Source organism: Notamacropus eugenii, chromosome 7, assembly GCF_028372415.1.
Source record: "Notamacropus eugenii isolate mMacEug1 chromosome 7, mMacEug1.pri_v2, whole genome shotgun sequence".
NCBI classification, from domain to species: Eukaryota; Metazoa; Chordata; class Mammalia; order Diprotodontia; family Macropodidae; genus Notamacropus; species Notamacropus eugenii.
The window spans coordinates 30,288,949-30,304,153 of NC_092878.1; the positions used below are offsets into that span (position 1 = coordinate 30,288,949).

The following is a 15,205-nucleotide window of genomic DNA, read 5'->3' on the forward strand; positions in this document are numbered from 1 at the left end:
AGAATTATTTTATGCATGTGCACACACACACACACATATTTGTGTTTAGTGGTAGTCATCTCTAGGGTGGGGGAAAGAAAAAAAGAAACATTATAACTTTATTATATATTTTAAAAGAATAGCAAGTTGTACATAATTGATTTGCAATTTCATGTACAATCATCTTTTAAAAACCATACTATGTGATGGAAATGCTTTATTTCATCAATTAAAAAATTAAAAAAAAAAAGAAAATTAGTGACAATGATTGGAGCCCCCATTAACAACCATAACTTTTATTTACATCCTAGTGTGATGATTAAAAAGGTTTGAGACATAGTTTCTGAATTTAATCATTTTATTAATGAAGCCAGTAGATTATTAATAAAAGGATGTTCATTTAGTCACCTCTCTTAGACCAAAGACCCCTACTAGCAGTGGAGTCACAATTTATATGCCCTTTGAAAAGTAGATGTTTCCAAGGGATGGCAATCAGCTGTGATTTGTTAACACAATGGGAGGTGGGCTATCTTGCAGTACATGACTTAGGTCACTCAAATGTTGGTCAGAGAGACATCAATTTCCATATTACATCTCTTTATGATGGGGAGAATCAGCATTTTTCCCAGGCCTGTCTGAGCCAACACAATAAACAGGAATACACCCATTAGCCCAAACTTAGAATTTCTTTTACTGTTTGATTAGATCTCAGCTTGGATAAATCTCTATGAGAGACTTCCCACACCGGTTGATTTCTAGATAAGGAAGTAGGAAAGAGGGACACCTTGTATCTAATAAAATAGTTACTAAATATGAGAGGAATATTCATTTCTCACATTGGTATATTATCCAGTTGAGGCTACGGGTGGCTTGATAAAATAGAAAGAACAGAAATTTAAAATGGCAATCATTTGGCAAAGACTTTACATATATCTTTCACTGTCCAAATTAGTGTCCTTTCTTTATAATCCTGCCCTTGCTTTGATGCATTTCAAATACTAAACAACTTCTATGCTCAAAAGCACTTTATTGGGCACTGGGAATACATCAATGATAAACTAAGCAATCCATATTCCCAAAAATCTTATAGTCTACTAAGGATATACATAATAAACATGAAGACAAATAAGCATTAGAGTGGTAGAGTGTGATAGAGGCACAGACAAAGGGCTCATTTCAGCTCAAGGTATGAAAGTAGACTTCATGGAGAAGGCAGAAAGTGAGCTGGTCCTTGGAAGGAAGAGAAACATTTCTTTAGGAAGAGGAAGGAATGTTTTGTAGGCCTAGGGGATGGCCAGTGTGAATGCATGGGGTAGGAAACAGCTGAATAAAATCAGGGAACTTAAGTATGAAGGGAAATGATATGAAATAAGATTGGAAAGGCAGGTTGGAGCCAGACTGTAAAGTTCCTTATATGCTAAATTGAAGAGCTTGTTATTTTATCCTACAGGTATGTTAGCAGTTGACCTGCTTAACCATCTTGGCCATATCATAATTACAAGCGACATTCCTTCTAGCTGTTTGGAATGGGAAGAAGGGTGGAGAGAAGAATTCTCCTTATTCGCACCTTAGCTCTGCCCAGAACCATAGCGAGTCCCAAAAAGTCACGTTGGATAAAGCAGGCAGCTTTCTGTTATTGACAGAATAATATTCAAAACAGATTTGTCCCTTGGAAAAAGGATTGGATGGAGAGGATGATCATGATTCCAGGGAACAGATAATGACAGTTCTAGGCATAGTTCTAGGGAACTACAAGGGAAGAATGTCGTCTATATTGTAAAATGTGGTCACTCAGTTGTCTTTGCTTAACTGTTTCTCTTGTTTTTATTACAAAGGAAGGTTCAATTCTAGTGTGTGTGTGTGTGTGTGTGTGTGTGTGTGTGTGTGTGCGTGTGCGTGTGTGCGTTTGCGTGTGCATGTGCATGTGCGTGCATGCGTGTGTGTAGGGGGCATAGCCAGAAATGACAATGTGGCCTTGGGCAAGTTCTTTAGGCTCTCCGGGCTTCATTTTCCTCATCTCTAAATTGAGGGGATTGCAGTAGATGGCTTCTGAAGTTCCTTCCAAGTTCTAAATCTATGATCATAAGATATTTTTAAAAGTATTCATAAAACTTAATTGAAAACAAAATTAATTTATTTTTACTCCCTCTCTCCGTTCTTTTTTCTTCTTCAGAGTGCTCCATTTTCATTTCTCTTAGGCTCAATCTCAGGTTTTAGCTCTTGCTGTAGTTCTCACAGCAAATAATTGATGGATGGAGAAAATGTTATTAACAGGTAATAGGGAGCCACTTCAATTTCTTGAGCAGGAGAGTGCTATGTTCAGATATTATACATAAGGAAAATTATTTTGGCAGCTTTGTTTGGCTGGGTTGGAGGGGAGAGATTGGAGGCAGGGAAACCAGTTAAAAGATTATATATTACAATAGTCTAAGAAAGGAGGTGGGTGAGGGGTGGTAATTGTATGAGTGGAGAAAAACATCTAAATTGCATAGGTGAGTCCTAGAGTTGACAGCTGTTTGGTAGCCTATTTTTCTAACCTTATTGGCCATTACTCCCCACCTCCCTCCACGCTTTATTCATGCCCAACTGGTCTTCTTTCTGTTCTTCACACATGATATTTCATCTCCCCTTTGCTGTCATTGTTCTGGTGGTCTCCCATGCTTGAGATGCACTCCCTTCTGGCCTCCATCTCACAGAGTGCCTTCCTTTAAAATACAGACCAGGTATTATCTTCTGAATAAATCGTTTCTCTACTCGCCCCCCCTCCCCACAACCAGTGTTTTCTCTTCCAAGCGACTTTATATTTAACAATTTTGTATATATTGGTATTCATTTATATTTGTATCTATTTGTGTTGAACTTAATGTTTATATTTTAGGGCATGCTTATTATCTCCTCCATTAAAATATAAGCCTATTGTGAGAAGGGATTGTTTTATTCTTTGTACCTGTAGCTCCAGCTTTTAGCACGGTGTTTGGCATATAATGAACACTTAATAAATGATTGATTGAGTAAGGGGAGGAAGAAGAGTCAAAGATGATTCTAAGCTTTCAAGTCAGGGGGATGAGGAAGCCATCAGTGGAAATGGGGAAGTCAGGGAAAGGGGGACTTTTAGAGGGGAGATGATGAGTTGACCTTTGGTGACATGTCATAAACTTGCTACTTATAGATATAGATATCTTATGCTCAAGGTCCTCCAATACCATGTGGACAACATCTTTCTGAAACCGACTAGGAAAGTTCAGGAAGTAGTCTATTTAGATAAGAGATCTGAGATAAATCTGATTAACACTCTCTTATCATTGATCTCTATGCTAACATAGGGGCAGCTAGTGGAACAGGGGATAGAGTACCAGATCTAAAGTCAGGGAGACTTGAGTTCAAATTTGCCCTCAGACACCTATTAGCTATGTGACTCTGGGTAAGTTATTTCATCTCGGTTTGCCTCAGTTTCCCAATTTGTAAAATAAGGATGCTAATAACACCTACCTCCCAGGGTTTTAGGGAAGATCAGATGAGATAATAATAGTAAAGGGTTTGGTATATGCTAGATGGTATGTAAATGTTGGCTATTAATAAATATTATTATAGAATTATAAATAGTGTTATATTATTATTTACAGCACATCCCAAAATATGTGTGTACATATATATGCATATATATATATATATATATATATATGCATATATACACATGCATACATACGCACCTACGTGAGGACCCAGGCTCCTCATGTACTCACTTCAGGACTGTACAACTTCCACTTGTCTTATCGACTTTTCTTAACTTCTTCCCTTTATTTGTTTTTCTGGTAGAAATACTCTGAATCTCCCTCATCGTTCACTTTCCCCAAGCTCCTGCAAACAGACTGACTCTCCTAGAATCAGTTTTTGATTCCATATAAGCCCATATTATAGTTCATCTTTTCCTTTTCATATAGGTTAATGAACCCCTTTCTTGGTCAATAAAGTCCTTCACACCAATGTTAGTTCTCCATCTGTGTTTCTTCCTCTGTCACTCACAAGCCAGTCTCCAAACATGCCATCTCCAGTCTACTTCCTGATGCCTTTAAACAACGCCTATGAATAACTGGTAAGATCTTCATGATTTTGATTGGTTGTGTTGAAATAGTGTTGACATGACCTTAATTCCATATTTATTAGCATATACTCAGTAAATGCTTGAGGCAAATCTGGGATTAAAGTCTTTGTGTTTCTTTCCAGTCTGCTTCTCAGTACTTTTCCTTGAAAAATCTTGTGAAAATACATCTAGATGATACCCTAAAATTTTAGGATTCCATGAGTAGATAAAATTTTCTTTGGTTTTTTAACACAACTGACACAATAAAAATCTTTCTGTAGTTAAAATGTGAATCTAACAAAATTCAAGACAAGGACCTATAAAATACTCAAAGATGGAAATAACAGTTAATATTTATACGATGCTTTAAACTTCAAAAAAGTGTCTTATTATGTCTGTTTTACATGTGAGGGAACTGAGTCTAAGAAGGGTCAATCGACTTAAGGTTTAGTAAACTGTGACTGAGGCAGGATTTGCACTCAGGTCTTCCTGATCCCAAAATCTGGTTCTTAAGCTATTGTACCTTCTAGTCACATCTGAGAGCTATAAAGAAGAAAAACTTAGGAAAAGAACACATAACATTTTAGTAAAAATGTATTAGAAACATTACACACACACACACACACACACACACACACACACACACACACACACATATATATATATAAAACAATGTATCATGAGTTCATGATTTCCTGTGTGGAAATTACCTTCATCCATGCAAATTGTAATATTTGTTCTCTATAACAGGGCTTCTTAAGCTTTCTCTACTGGACCCCTTTTCGCATTTAGGCAGTACTCCTTGGCATTGAGTGGTCTGAGGCTACGGTAAAGTTACCCAATGCAAGACAGGCAAGCACCGACAGAAGCACCTCAGATTCATGTCTGATTTTTAATTAATTTTTGGTCTTTGTGCATTCAGAAAACTTTTAATGTTGTCAATTTTTTCATGACCCCATATTTAAATTTAAGAAGTTTAAGAGGTGTTGCACATCAAAGTACCTGTCCATAACTTCTACATATGAATAAGATGTATATATCTCTTTCTTTACATAGTGGTTTGGTGAAAATAGCAGAATGTCTCTATTTAAAACTACTTGAATATTATTCAAAAATTAAGCTTTGATTAAAATGTCTTGTCACTCCAAAGTCTTCCCCCACCTCCCAGAATTTAGTCTGTATCAGGGGGAACTTAGAGCCTAATTCTGTGATGGTTATATTTGCTAAAATACTCTTTAATACTAATTAACCCACAAACACCTATCTGGTGAGTGGTTAGGGTTGAAAATGATGGGCAATGCAGACAGCTGTGCAAAGAAGACAGTGCAGCTGTCTGCAACCATTCATTGACACTCCTGTCTCCGAGTTTAACAGATGTTCTCTTGACAGTAGTGATTGGTGTTGGAACCTGGCAGTCTCTGAGGTAATACGGTAGGGGTGCTGTGCCTGGATTTGTGGGAGAATGGGAAGAGTAAATATTAGGGGTGATGGAAGATTATATGTTTTACTCATGTTTCAAGCACTGGATTTGTGGTAGCTCTGGGTTCCAATGCCTTTCAACAGAGCAATATCAGTATTTTAGACACTAACGACAAGACCCTGGAAAAATCTGGTGGGCAGTTTTGGTAGAGGAGTCTTCAGGGAGTAGGCAAAAGATCTAGTCTATATGCACATAATTAATGAGAATAATAATAGCGAGCAGTTATATAGCATCACCTAATATGTGCCAGGTATCGTGCCAAGAGCTTTACAAATATTATCTAGTTTGATCCTCACAACAACTTGGGAGTTAGGTGTTATTATCTCCTTTTACAGATGAGGAAACCAACTCAAAGAAGGGTTAAGTGACTTACCCAGGATCATACAGCTAATAGCTGTCTCAGGTCATATTTGAGCTCAGGTCTTCCTGACTAGGCTTAGTGCTCTCTTCACAACACCAGCTAGCTGTGGCAAGTGAGAAGTGCTTCTGGGTGCTTGTTTACATTTGTTAGCCAACAGGATATCTGAGAGAAAGGTAAGTTTGGAGAAAATTAGATGAGTTAAAAAAACAAAATTAGAAAAGATTATCCAGGGGTGCCATGTTATTATACAATCTGTCTTCCTTGTTTCTGTTACTTTCTGGATCTGAATATTATAGATCCAGAGTCAAATGACCCAAGCAGCCATATAGTCCAAACCAATGAGGAAACTGAGGCCATGGAGGTTAAATGACTTGCTCCAAGTTGTAGTATAGTTAATGTAAAACTCAGGAGTTGAACCTTGGTCCTCTGACTTCAGAGCCAGTGTTCTTTCTGTTTATTATCTCTATGAACTTGGGAAAACTCCCTTAACTTCTCTGAGCCTCAATTTTCTCATTTGTAAAAGGAAGGGGTTTGACAAGATGGTCTCTGAAGTTCCTTCCAGCTTCAGAGCTGTTATCCAATGATCCATTCTGTGATATTACATTGTAATAATGGATGGTATATGGTCTAAGGGAAGAGTCCCTTCCCAGGGTCCTTCATTCCAGTAGCATGAAGGAGTGCCTTTGAGAGGATCTATAAGAAATCTGAGGTAGTTAGGTGGTGCAGTGGATAGAGTACCAGGCTTGGAGGCGGGAAGACTTATCTTTCTGAATTCAAATCTGGCCTCAGACACTTACTAGCTGTGTGACCCTGAGCAAGTCACTTAACTCTGTCTCAGTTTCTTCATCTGTAATACAAGCTAGAAAAGGAAATGGGAAATCATTTCAGCATCTTTGCCAAGAAAACCCCAAATAGAAACATGACTGGAAAAACTACTCAACAATAACAACATAGGAAACTTGGAAGCTGTTTTTTTCAGGAGATGCCCTTCTGATCACCTAGAATTCTTTCCCTAAGAATAACAATACTTTTGTTGAAAATATTCTCAATTTTGTTTCCTTCTCTGATGTACAGACAAGTGCTGTAGAATATATGGAGACTGGGGAAAATGTTTGGATCCAAATTATATGGTATAGATGAACTTTCTGAACTTTGTGCATACATAATCATCTATATCAAAAAGAATGTGACTCAGTTTAAATCTTGATAATTTCCTCACATTTCATGGACGTGATTCTAAATTATTATCTCTTACCCTAAATTCCTTCCCTTTTTGATCATACCTCCAAGGGCACCATTGCTTGAGTATATATCCCAAAGTTCACAAAACTCTTACAAACATTAGCAAATGAATGGTTAGTTTAGATAGAACACACACACGTATACCTCCGATGTAAGCAGTAAGGAGTCCACAGTTTACATTTTTGTCTTTTTTTAAAGAGAAATCATATTCCATATGAGCCAGTCTTTCAGCCAAGAGAGTGTAGAAAGAATCTTCTCCCCCCTCTCCATAGTCTTTTTCTGTCTCTTGACTCTGTCTCTTTCTACCTCTTACACACTCCCTTTTTAATCATGTTTTTAATGCCCTTTGTAGACAGAATGAAGTAGAATATAAATTATGTTTACCCATCTTAGAACAAGCTGTTCCTCAGCGACATACCAAGACACCAAAAATGAGACAGATTCTTTGGATAATACCTTCTTTGTGAGCGAGGATTGAATCACTAGGTCTAGAAACAAATGATTAATCACAGCCCAGCTTTAATGAGAATGACCACAGTCTGTGAGGTCCCTAAATTCAAAAAAGACAAATGTGTATGGCAGTAGTTCTTAACCCTTTTTTCTGTCGTGGTTCCCTGGGTCAATCTGGTGAAACTTATGGACCCTTTCTCAGGATAATGCTTTTTGAATACATAAAAGAAAACACACAGGTTTAAAAAGAAACCCAATTAAATTGAAATACAGTTATCAAAATATGAAAAAAAAGTTCATAGACTCTCTGAAATCTAAGCATGGACTCCTTGGACCCAAAGTCAAGGAGTTAATTTAATCTCTGGAAAGTCACGGTTTCTTAAAGGTGGCTTCTACAATAGTAGTAATGAAAAGTGTAAATATAAAATATGTAAACAAGCAAATACCATCTTCCTTTCTAGATATGTATCTGACCAATGAGAGGATTTTGGACAGCATGTAGTTTGTGTCCTTATTTTCTTGCCCAATTTTTCCATTCCTCTCCTTCGAGTAGGATCAGGTACACTAATCTTTATGGTCCTAGAATAATAACATAAAACAATCCTGTTATTACCAACAGCAACCACAATGATGGTGAGGCTCAGACAGTTTTTAGACTAGATCCTCCTAAGAATGAAGGATATCAAAGATGTCCAGGAAAGGGTAAACGACCCATCCACACAAAAATATTTATAGCAACTTTCTGTGGTGGTTAAGAAAAGGAAACCAAAGGGATGCTCATCAATTGGGGAATGGCCAAACAAGCTGTGCTATATGATTGTAACGGAATATTATTGTGCTGTTCAAAATAACGAGCAGGATGATTTCAGGAAAACTTAGAAAGGCTTACATGACCTAATGCATAGTGAAATGAACAGAACCAGAAGTACATTGTATGCAGTGACAGCAATATTGTCCAATAAAGAACAGTGAATGACTTAACTACTCTCAGCAATACAGTGATCCAAGACAATCCCAAAGGACTAATGGAGAAGCATACTATTCACCGAGAGAGAACTGATATGGATTGAATACAGAATGAAGCAGGCTATTTTTTCACTTTCTTTCTTTCTTTTTATTCTAGTCTTCTTGTACAAAATGGCTTGAGGAGCAGCTAGGTGGTGCAGTGGATAGAGCACCAGTGCAGGAGTCAAATCTCACCTCAGACACTTGACCCGCACTAGCTGTGTGACCTTGGTCAAGTCACTTCACCCCAACTGCCTCATCCTGGGCCATCTCTAGTCATCCTGATGAATATCTGGTCACTGGATTCAGATGGCTCTGGAGGAGAAGTGAGGTTGGTGGACTGCACAGCCCTCCCTCACTCAAAACAAAGTCAAGTGCAAGTCATGTCATTATTTCTCTGACGGTATGGTCTTCTTCAGCAACCAAGGACACACACAAAATGGCTACGATGGAAATGTTTTACATAACTGCACATGCATAACTTACATCTGATTGTTCACTATCTGGGGGATGGAAGGAGAGAGAGAGAGGGAGAGAATTTGGAATTCAAAACGTTAAATAAAAACGTTTAATTTTTTTTAAAAAAAGAATGAAAGAAATCACAGAATAATTAAGTGTTTGGAATTTCCTCTTTAAATAGAAAGCACACATCATTTAAGTGAAGTCCTATGGGAGAGGAGAAAGTGTGCTGGTTTGGAGACAGAAGACCTGTTTCAAGTTCTGGCCCCCTCTACTTATTAGTCATGTAACCTTGACAAGACTTCTTGGAGTCTGTTTCTTTGTGGAAAACTTGAACCAGCCATATCAATGTTACTGTGAGAAATGAGCGAGATAATGCATGTAAAGATGGGTCAGTGTGGAGAGGCTGATGGAATATTTGACTTAGAATTGAGAAAAAACTGGATTCTGCCTCAGTTACTTATGATCTGTGTGGATAAAAAAACAGCCAAATGGCTCTCTGACCCTCTAGCTCCTCTTCTGTAAAATGAGGAAAGGAATACTTGTAGTGTATGGCACACAAAGTTGTTTCAATGCCTAAATGAAATAATTTACATTATATACATGAAATACATAGTACTGATATATATGATATATTATAATTATAATATATATTATATAACATTGCTTTTAATGAATACTGGCTGATTGTAATGTGTTATATATAGGCATTGTGGTCAACATTAAATAGTCAGTGACAAAGTGAAAGAGCCCTTGACCTCAAGGAGCAAACACTCTAGTGGGAGAAAGGATATGGGTTATGTACAAAGAAAATATGGAATGATTTGGGTGGAGGCTGAGGGGCCAGGGGGCTAGGGACCCTTCCCCCAGAACAAATCCAATCCATTACTATGATGTAATATCACAAAATGAATCATAGGATCATAGCTCGAGAGCTGGAAGGAACCTCAGAAACCATCTAGTCCAACCCCCTCATTTTATAGATGAGGGAACTAAGGCTCAGAGAAATTAAGGAATTTTTCCCAAGATCACACAGAGAGTAAGTAGAAAGAACATTGTCTCTGGAGTCAGAGGACCAAGATTTAGCTCTGTTATATACTTCTATTATATGTAGAACATAACTTATGGTATAACATATTATATAACTTCTGTTAACTCTGAAGCAAATCATTTAAGCTTTCTGAGCCTTGGTTTCCACATTTAAAATGTGAAAGATTTAGATGATATGGCTTCTGGAATCTCTTTTGGCTCTGGATCTATAATCTTCAAATCCAAAATTTTAGATCCAGAAAGTTACATAAGCAAGAAAGACAGACAATTTTATGGTTGCATGGCACCCTGAGATAATCTTGGATGATCAGAGAAAGTCTGATGTAGGAGGTGTATGAAGGGAAGGTGGGAAGGGAATAAATTACAGGAATGCTGGACTATCTATAAAAAGGTATAAGGATGAAAAATGAAATGTTATCTGTGAAGCATTGCAAGTTGACCATCTTGACTGGAATTTGAATATGAATAATGTGTAATAAGTCTGGGAATATAGGTTGAAGCCCACCCACAGTTAGGGAGTCAGGACATGGATGGAAATATAGCAATGGGAGATCAAGAGAAAGTAGGAAAAGAATGAGGTTTTCTTATGAAAACCCAGAAAATGATTCCCAGGAAGAAGGAGTCATCAATAATGTTAAATGTTGAAGAGATGATTAGGACTGAGAAAAGATCACTGGATTTTGTAAATATAAAATCTTTGGAGAGCACAGTTTCAGCTGAGCAAAGAAATCAGGTCAAATTGCAAGGGTTTGAGGAGTATATGAAAAGAAATGGAGACAATAAGAATAGACATTTTTTTCTAGAAGTTTGTATGGGAGATGGAAGATACAGGATGTTGGTTTGAAGGGATGGTAAGGTCAACTCATGTATTTTTAAGGAAGGATTAGAACTGAGCAGATCTATAAGTAGCAGGGAAGAAGCTGGTAGATTGGAAGGTATTTGAATTTAGAGGGAAGTGGATTGATTGTGGAAGTGATTTTTTCAGAAAGAAAAGCCTAGAAAGGGTAAAATCCAGAGTTGAGGGATTGGCTTTGGTGAGGCGAAAGGTCCCCTATTCATTAGAGACTAGAATAAAATAAGAAAAAGAGGAGAATGTCAAAGCATTTGGAGATGGAAAGTTGGGGAGAAGAGTGAGTTTTGAGTGAATGGCTTCTGTTTTCTCGATTGTTGTGTTTGTCCTTCATTGCCAAAGAAGACCATGCCATCAGAGAAGTGATGACATGACTTGCACTTGATTTTGTTTTGAGTGAGGGAGGGCTGTGCAGGGCACCAGCCTCACTTCTCCTCCAGAACCACCGGAATCCAATGACCAGATATTCATCAGAATGACTGGAGATGACCCAGGATGCAGTGGGAGACCTTGGGCCCTTTAGGCCAAGGTCTATGCAGGCACTCAATGGATTTAATTGCAAGAAATTCTTGGATGAAGCAACTGATTACAGAACTGATCTATTTTGTGTATCTGCATTTTACATACACTAATATATTAATACTAGCTAGAAGTAAATAATGCCCACAAGAGAATGTTTAGTATCCTTCAATCCTAAAATTAATACATACATCTTAAATCCCAAGCCACTAAATATATACATAAATCTTAAATCCCAAAGATGAAATGGTAGAACAGAAGCAAAGAATTTTCAGCCATAGTGGGAGAAAGACATGTGACTAATCAGAGCAAAAATAAAACAGTTTTCACGTCTTCTGATGAGTATAATGGTTCCTTATCATCTTTGGTGAACCTCCGCAATGCACTCCTCTTCCTTCAATTCAATAAGCTTTTATTAAGATATTTTCTCAATAAAATATAAGGGAAAGTACTATGCTAAGAGGAAAGGGGAAAGAGTGTTGTGGGACCTTTGAGGCGAGAAGAGAAAATCTGAAACAACCACTGAGGTGGATGGGAGAAGCTATTAAGGATGTGTAAAGGAATAATATTGATATAGTGAAATCCCAGTTGAGATTAAATTATGTAAAGTTGTAACAGATTCAAACAATGTGGTTTCTTGACTTCCACCAACATCCTTCAGTGGTCCTTGAGTAGGAGTGGACGCGGGTGGTAAGGGTAATCTGAGGTTACAGTTTGCTTAGGTATGAGTGCAATAGATAAGAGGGCAGGGAATTGACAGGAAGGGACAATAGGGATTTGAATTGGTTATCTGTAGAATCAATATTTGGAAAGGAGGAAAGCAAAGCCAGAATGGAGCCTGGGAGAACAGGGAGGGGTAGAGAGGCTAGAGGTTCTCTTGAGGATAAAGAATAGGTTTAGGAGAAATGAGGCTCAGGGGGAGATGGAATGATAGCTAATTATGATGACATCAAGGAATTTTGTAATGGAACATTTTGTAAACTTTAAAGCATTAAAGATAGCAAGTATTATTAGTCAATTTTGAATGAATATGGTACTGTGAAACTCTGAAGGACTATACTATTTGAAGATCTCATCAGAGGGAGAGTGGAAAGGGGGGGAGGAGGAGGAGGAGAGAGAGAGAGAGTGAGAGAGAGAGAGAGAGAGAGAGAGAGAGAGAGAGAGAGAGAGAGAGAGAGAGAGAGAGAGAGATTACAGAATCACAGGTTTAGAGTCAGGGACCTTAGAGACCATCTTTTTCAACCCATTATTTCTTATTTTATAGATGAGGAAACTGAAGCTGAGAGGTGTGGTATACTTTATAAACAATGTCTTCCAGATGGCATCTTTTAGGTAGAGAAATTAGTGGAATGATGTATTCCAGTTCACCATGTCTACAAAAATTTCAAGGTCTTCTTACACCTGATCTATAGACATTACTAGGTAATTCAATTCTCAAACCAAACGGTAGAAGCCCAGCAAGAGCAAACTAACACGCTCCTTGGTGATCAGTTGCAAATGTACTTTCAAATTAGTAGTCAAACTCAGATTAGGATTTATGTATCCTGTTTTCAATGTATATCTACTCATTGTTGTTGAGTCATTTTAGTCATGTGTCTGACTCTCTGTGACTCCATTTGAGGTTTTCTTGGCAGAGATACTGGAGTGATTTGCCATTTCCTTCTCTAGTTCAGTTTACAGATGAGTAACTGAGGCAAACAAGGTTAAATGACTTATTCAGGGTCACGTAGCTAGTAAGCATCTGAGGCAGATTTGAACTCAAGTCCTCCTGACTGAGACCAGGGCTCTATCCTCTGTCACCTAGCTTCCTACAATATCTATGTAGTAGCCCAACAATGATTTTGAAAAAAAAAAAAATGTTATGGTGAAGTGGTTGTTGTTAAGAAACGTTTTATCCTTGTACAAACCCACTTAGTACACTTGTCTCCCTACTCTATACCTACTAAAAATAGAAACTGGTTTGACCTTTCCATTCTACTCCCACCCTCACCCCCAGCAACTTTGGTTTAGTTTCCTATGCTTCAGTTCAATTCAGCTCCACTCCACAAGCATTTATTAAGCTTCCACTACAAGCAAGTTATGGTTAGGCTAGGGATAGATACAAATGCAAAAATGAAAAACAATCCCTGTCCTGGAAGAACTCATATTCAATTGGATCTTCCACCCATATCAGAATTCATAGATAGCTTGCACTATAAACACATTTGGGGGGTGGGGGTGGTTTCATTCATCTGGTTAGGAAACTCACTCTACCCAACCAGAATGATAGTTGTTCAGAAATTTAAAACCCTAGAAAACTGCGGGTGTGGGGGACCTCCGAGAGGTTATTACTTGTGGAGTGTCATATACTAGTACCAGAGGCAGGAGTTGAACCTGGAGCTTCCTGACTCTGAAGCCTGCTAATCTAAGGTCAAAGACAACAACCTTAGAGGTTTTTAATGGCCCTTCACATCATTACAATAGACCACTGCATGTGAGAATCTACTTCTTCAGTCAGTTTCAGCAAATCCAAGTCCTTTCCTCTATTGCTTCACCATGCAAACAAATGAAACTGATGACTATCCAAATAGTTTTCCTTACCGCATGAGGAAGATGCTAGAGCAACAATGCATATGGAAGTTTTGTATATTATTGCCAAGTCCCCTAGATATTAGCAGTCTTTCCCCCTTGGAATTAGTTTATATTACTTTGCCTAATTTTTTTTGTTTACTTCTCTACATACATGTTGCAAACTCCTCCCCACATTAGAATATAAGTTCTTTGAAGGCAGGGTCTGTTTCATTTTTGTCTTTTTATACCTATTACTTAGCATAGTGCCTTGCACATAGTAGGCACTTGATAAATATTTGCTGAATTCAAGGGAATAAATGTTCTCACTTATTATCATTACTGAGCTCCACAATTTACTTAGTTTGATTATTGAATAAAGAAGAGTAAATTCTTAAAAAGTTTACTAGTCTCTAAAAATGAAATCTTCCTCCCTTTCTCCTTCCCTCCCTTCCTTCCCTTCTGTGAAAAGTCTCTCTGTCTCTGTCTGTCTGTCTCACAGACACACACACACACACACACACACACACACATATGCACATACACACAAAGGCATCAAAATATTTTAAAATGACACTGGAATTAGGCATAGTCTTACTGTTAATGAATTGCCATAACATGTCCACTTTGTTCCTAATTTATAGCCATTGAGAACTGAGTACAAACTATGGAGGTCTCTAGTGAGCTGGAAAGGATCCTAGAATGGGCCTTTCATGGGCAGAACAACTTTTGAGTAACACTAACCTAGCTAAATACTGAGAAGCTCACCACTATAGACCTCATGATGTAATAAACTAGTTCTTTAGTCCTAGCAAAGTGCACAATATTTATAGGATGCATTTAAAGAAGAGAATAAAGAGCATTATGCTCAAAGGTGGTAGGGAAGACTGATCACCAGATAATAGATTTTTCCAGACACAAAAATCACAAAGATTAAAATGTGAGGGATAATAATCTTTGTCAGTTGGAGACAACACTGGCACCAGTGAGATTAGGCATCTGAAACACTGAAGAGTAGTTTATTCAGTGACAGAATTTGGCTCCACAAATTTAAATCAGGACAGTCCAGTTTAGGCTTTGTCTAATGTAATTCTTGGTCAGATAGTCACACCCTAATATTTTACATGTATGTCTATTTTAACCACTCTCTTCAGATGGCTATTGGATTTTAAAGTGGTTTGA

General features: G+C 37.8%; 1 pseudogene; it reads right to left on the reverse strand.

The window, feature by feature from the left end:
* The window catches only part of LOC140513815 (enhancer of rudimentary homolog pseudogene), an 84,607-nt pseudogene that overhangs the window by 17,356 nt on the left and 52,046 nt on the right, over positions 1–15,205 (reverse strand).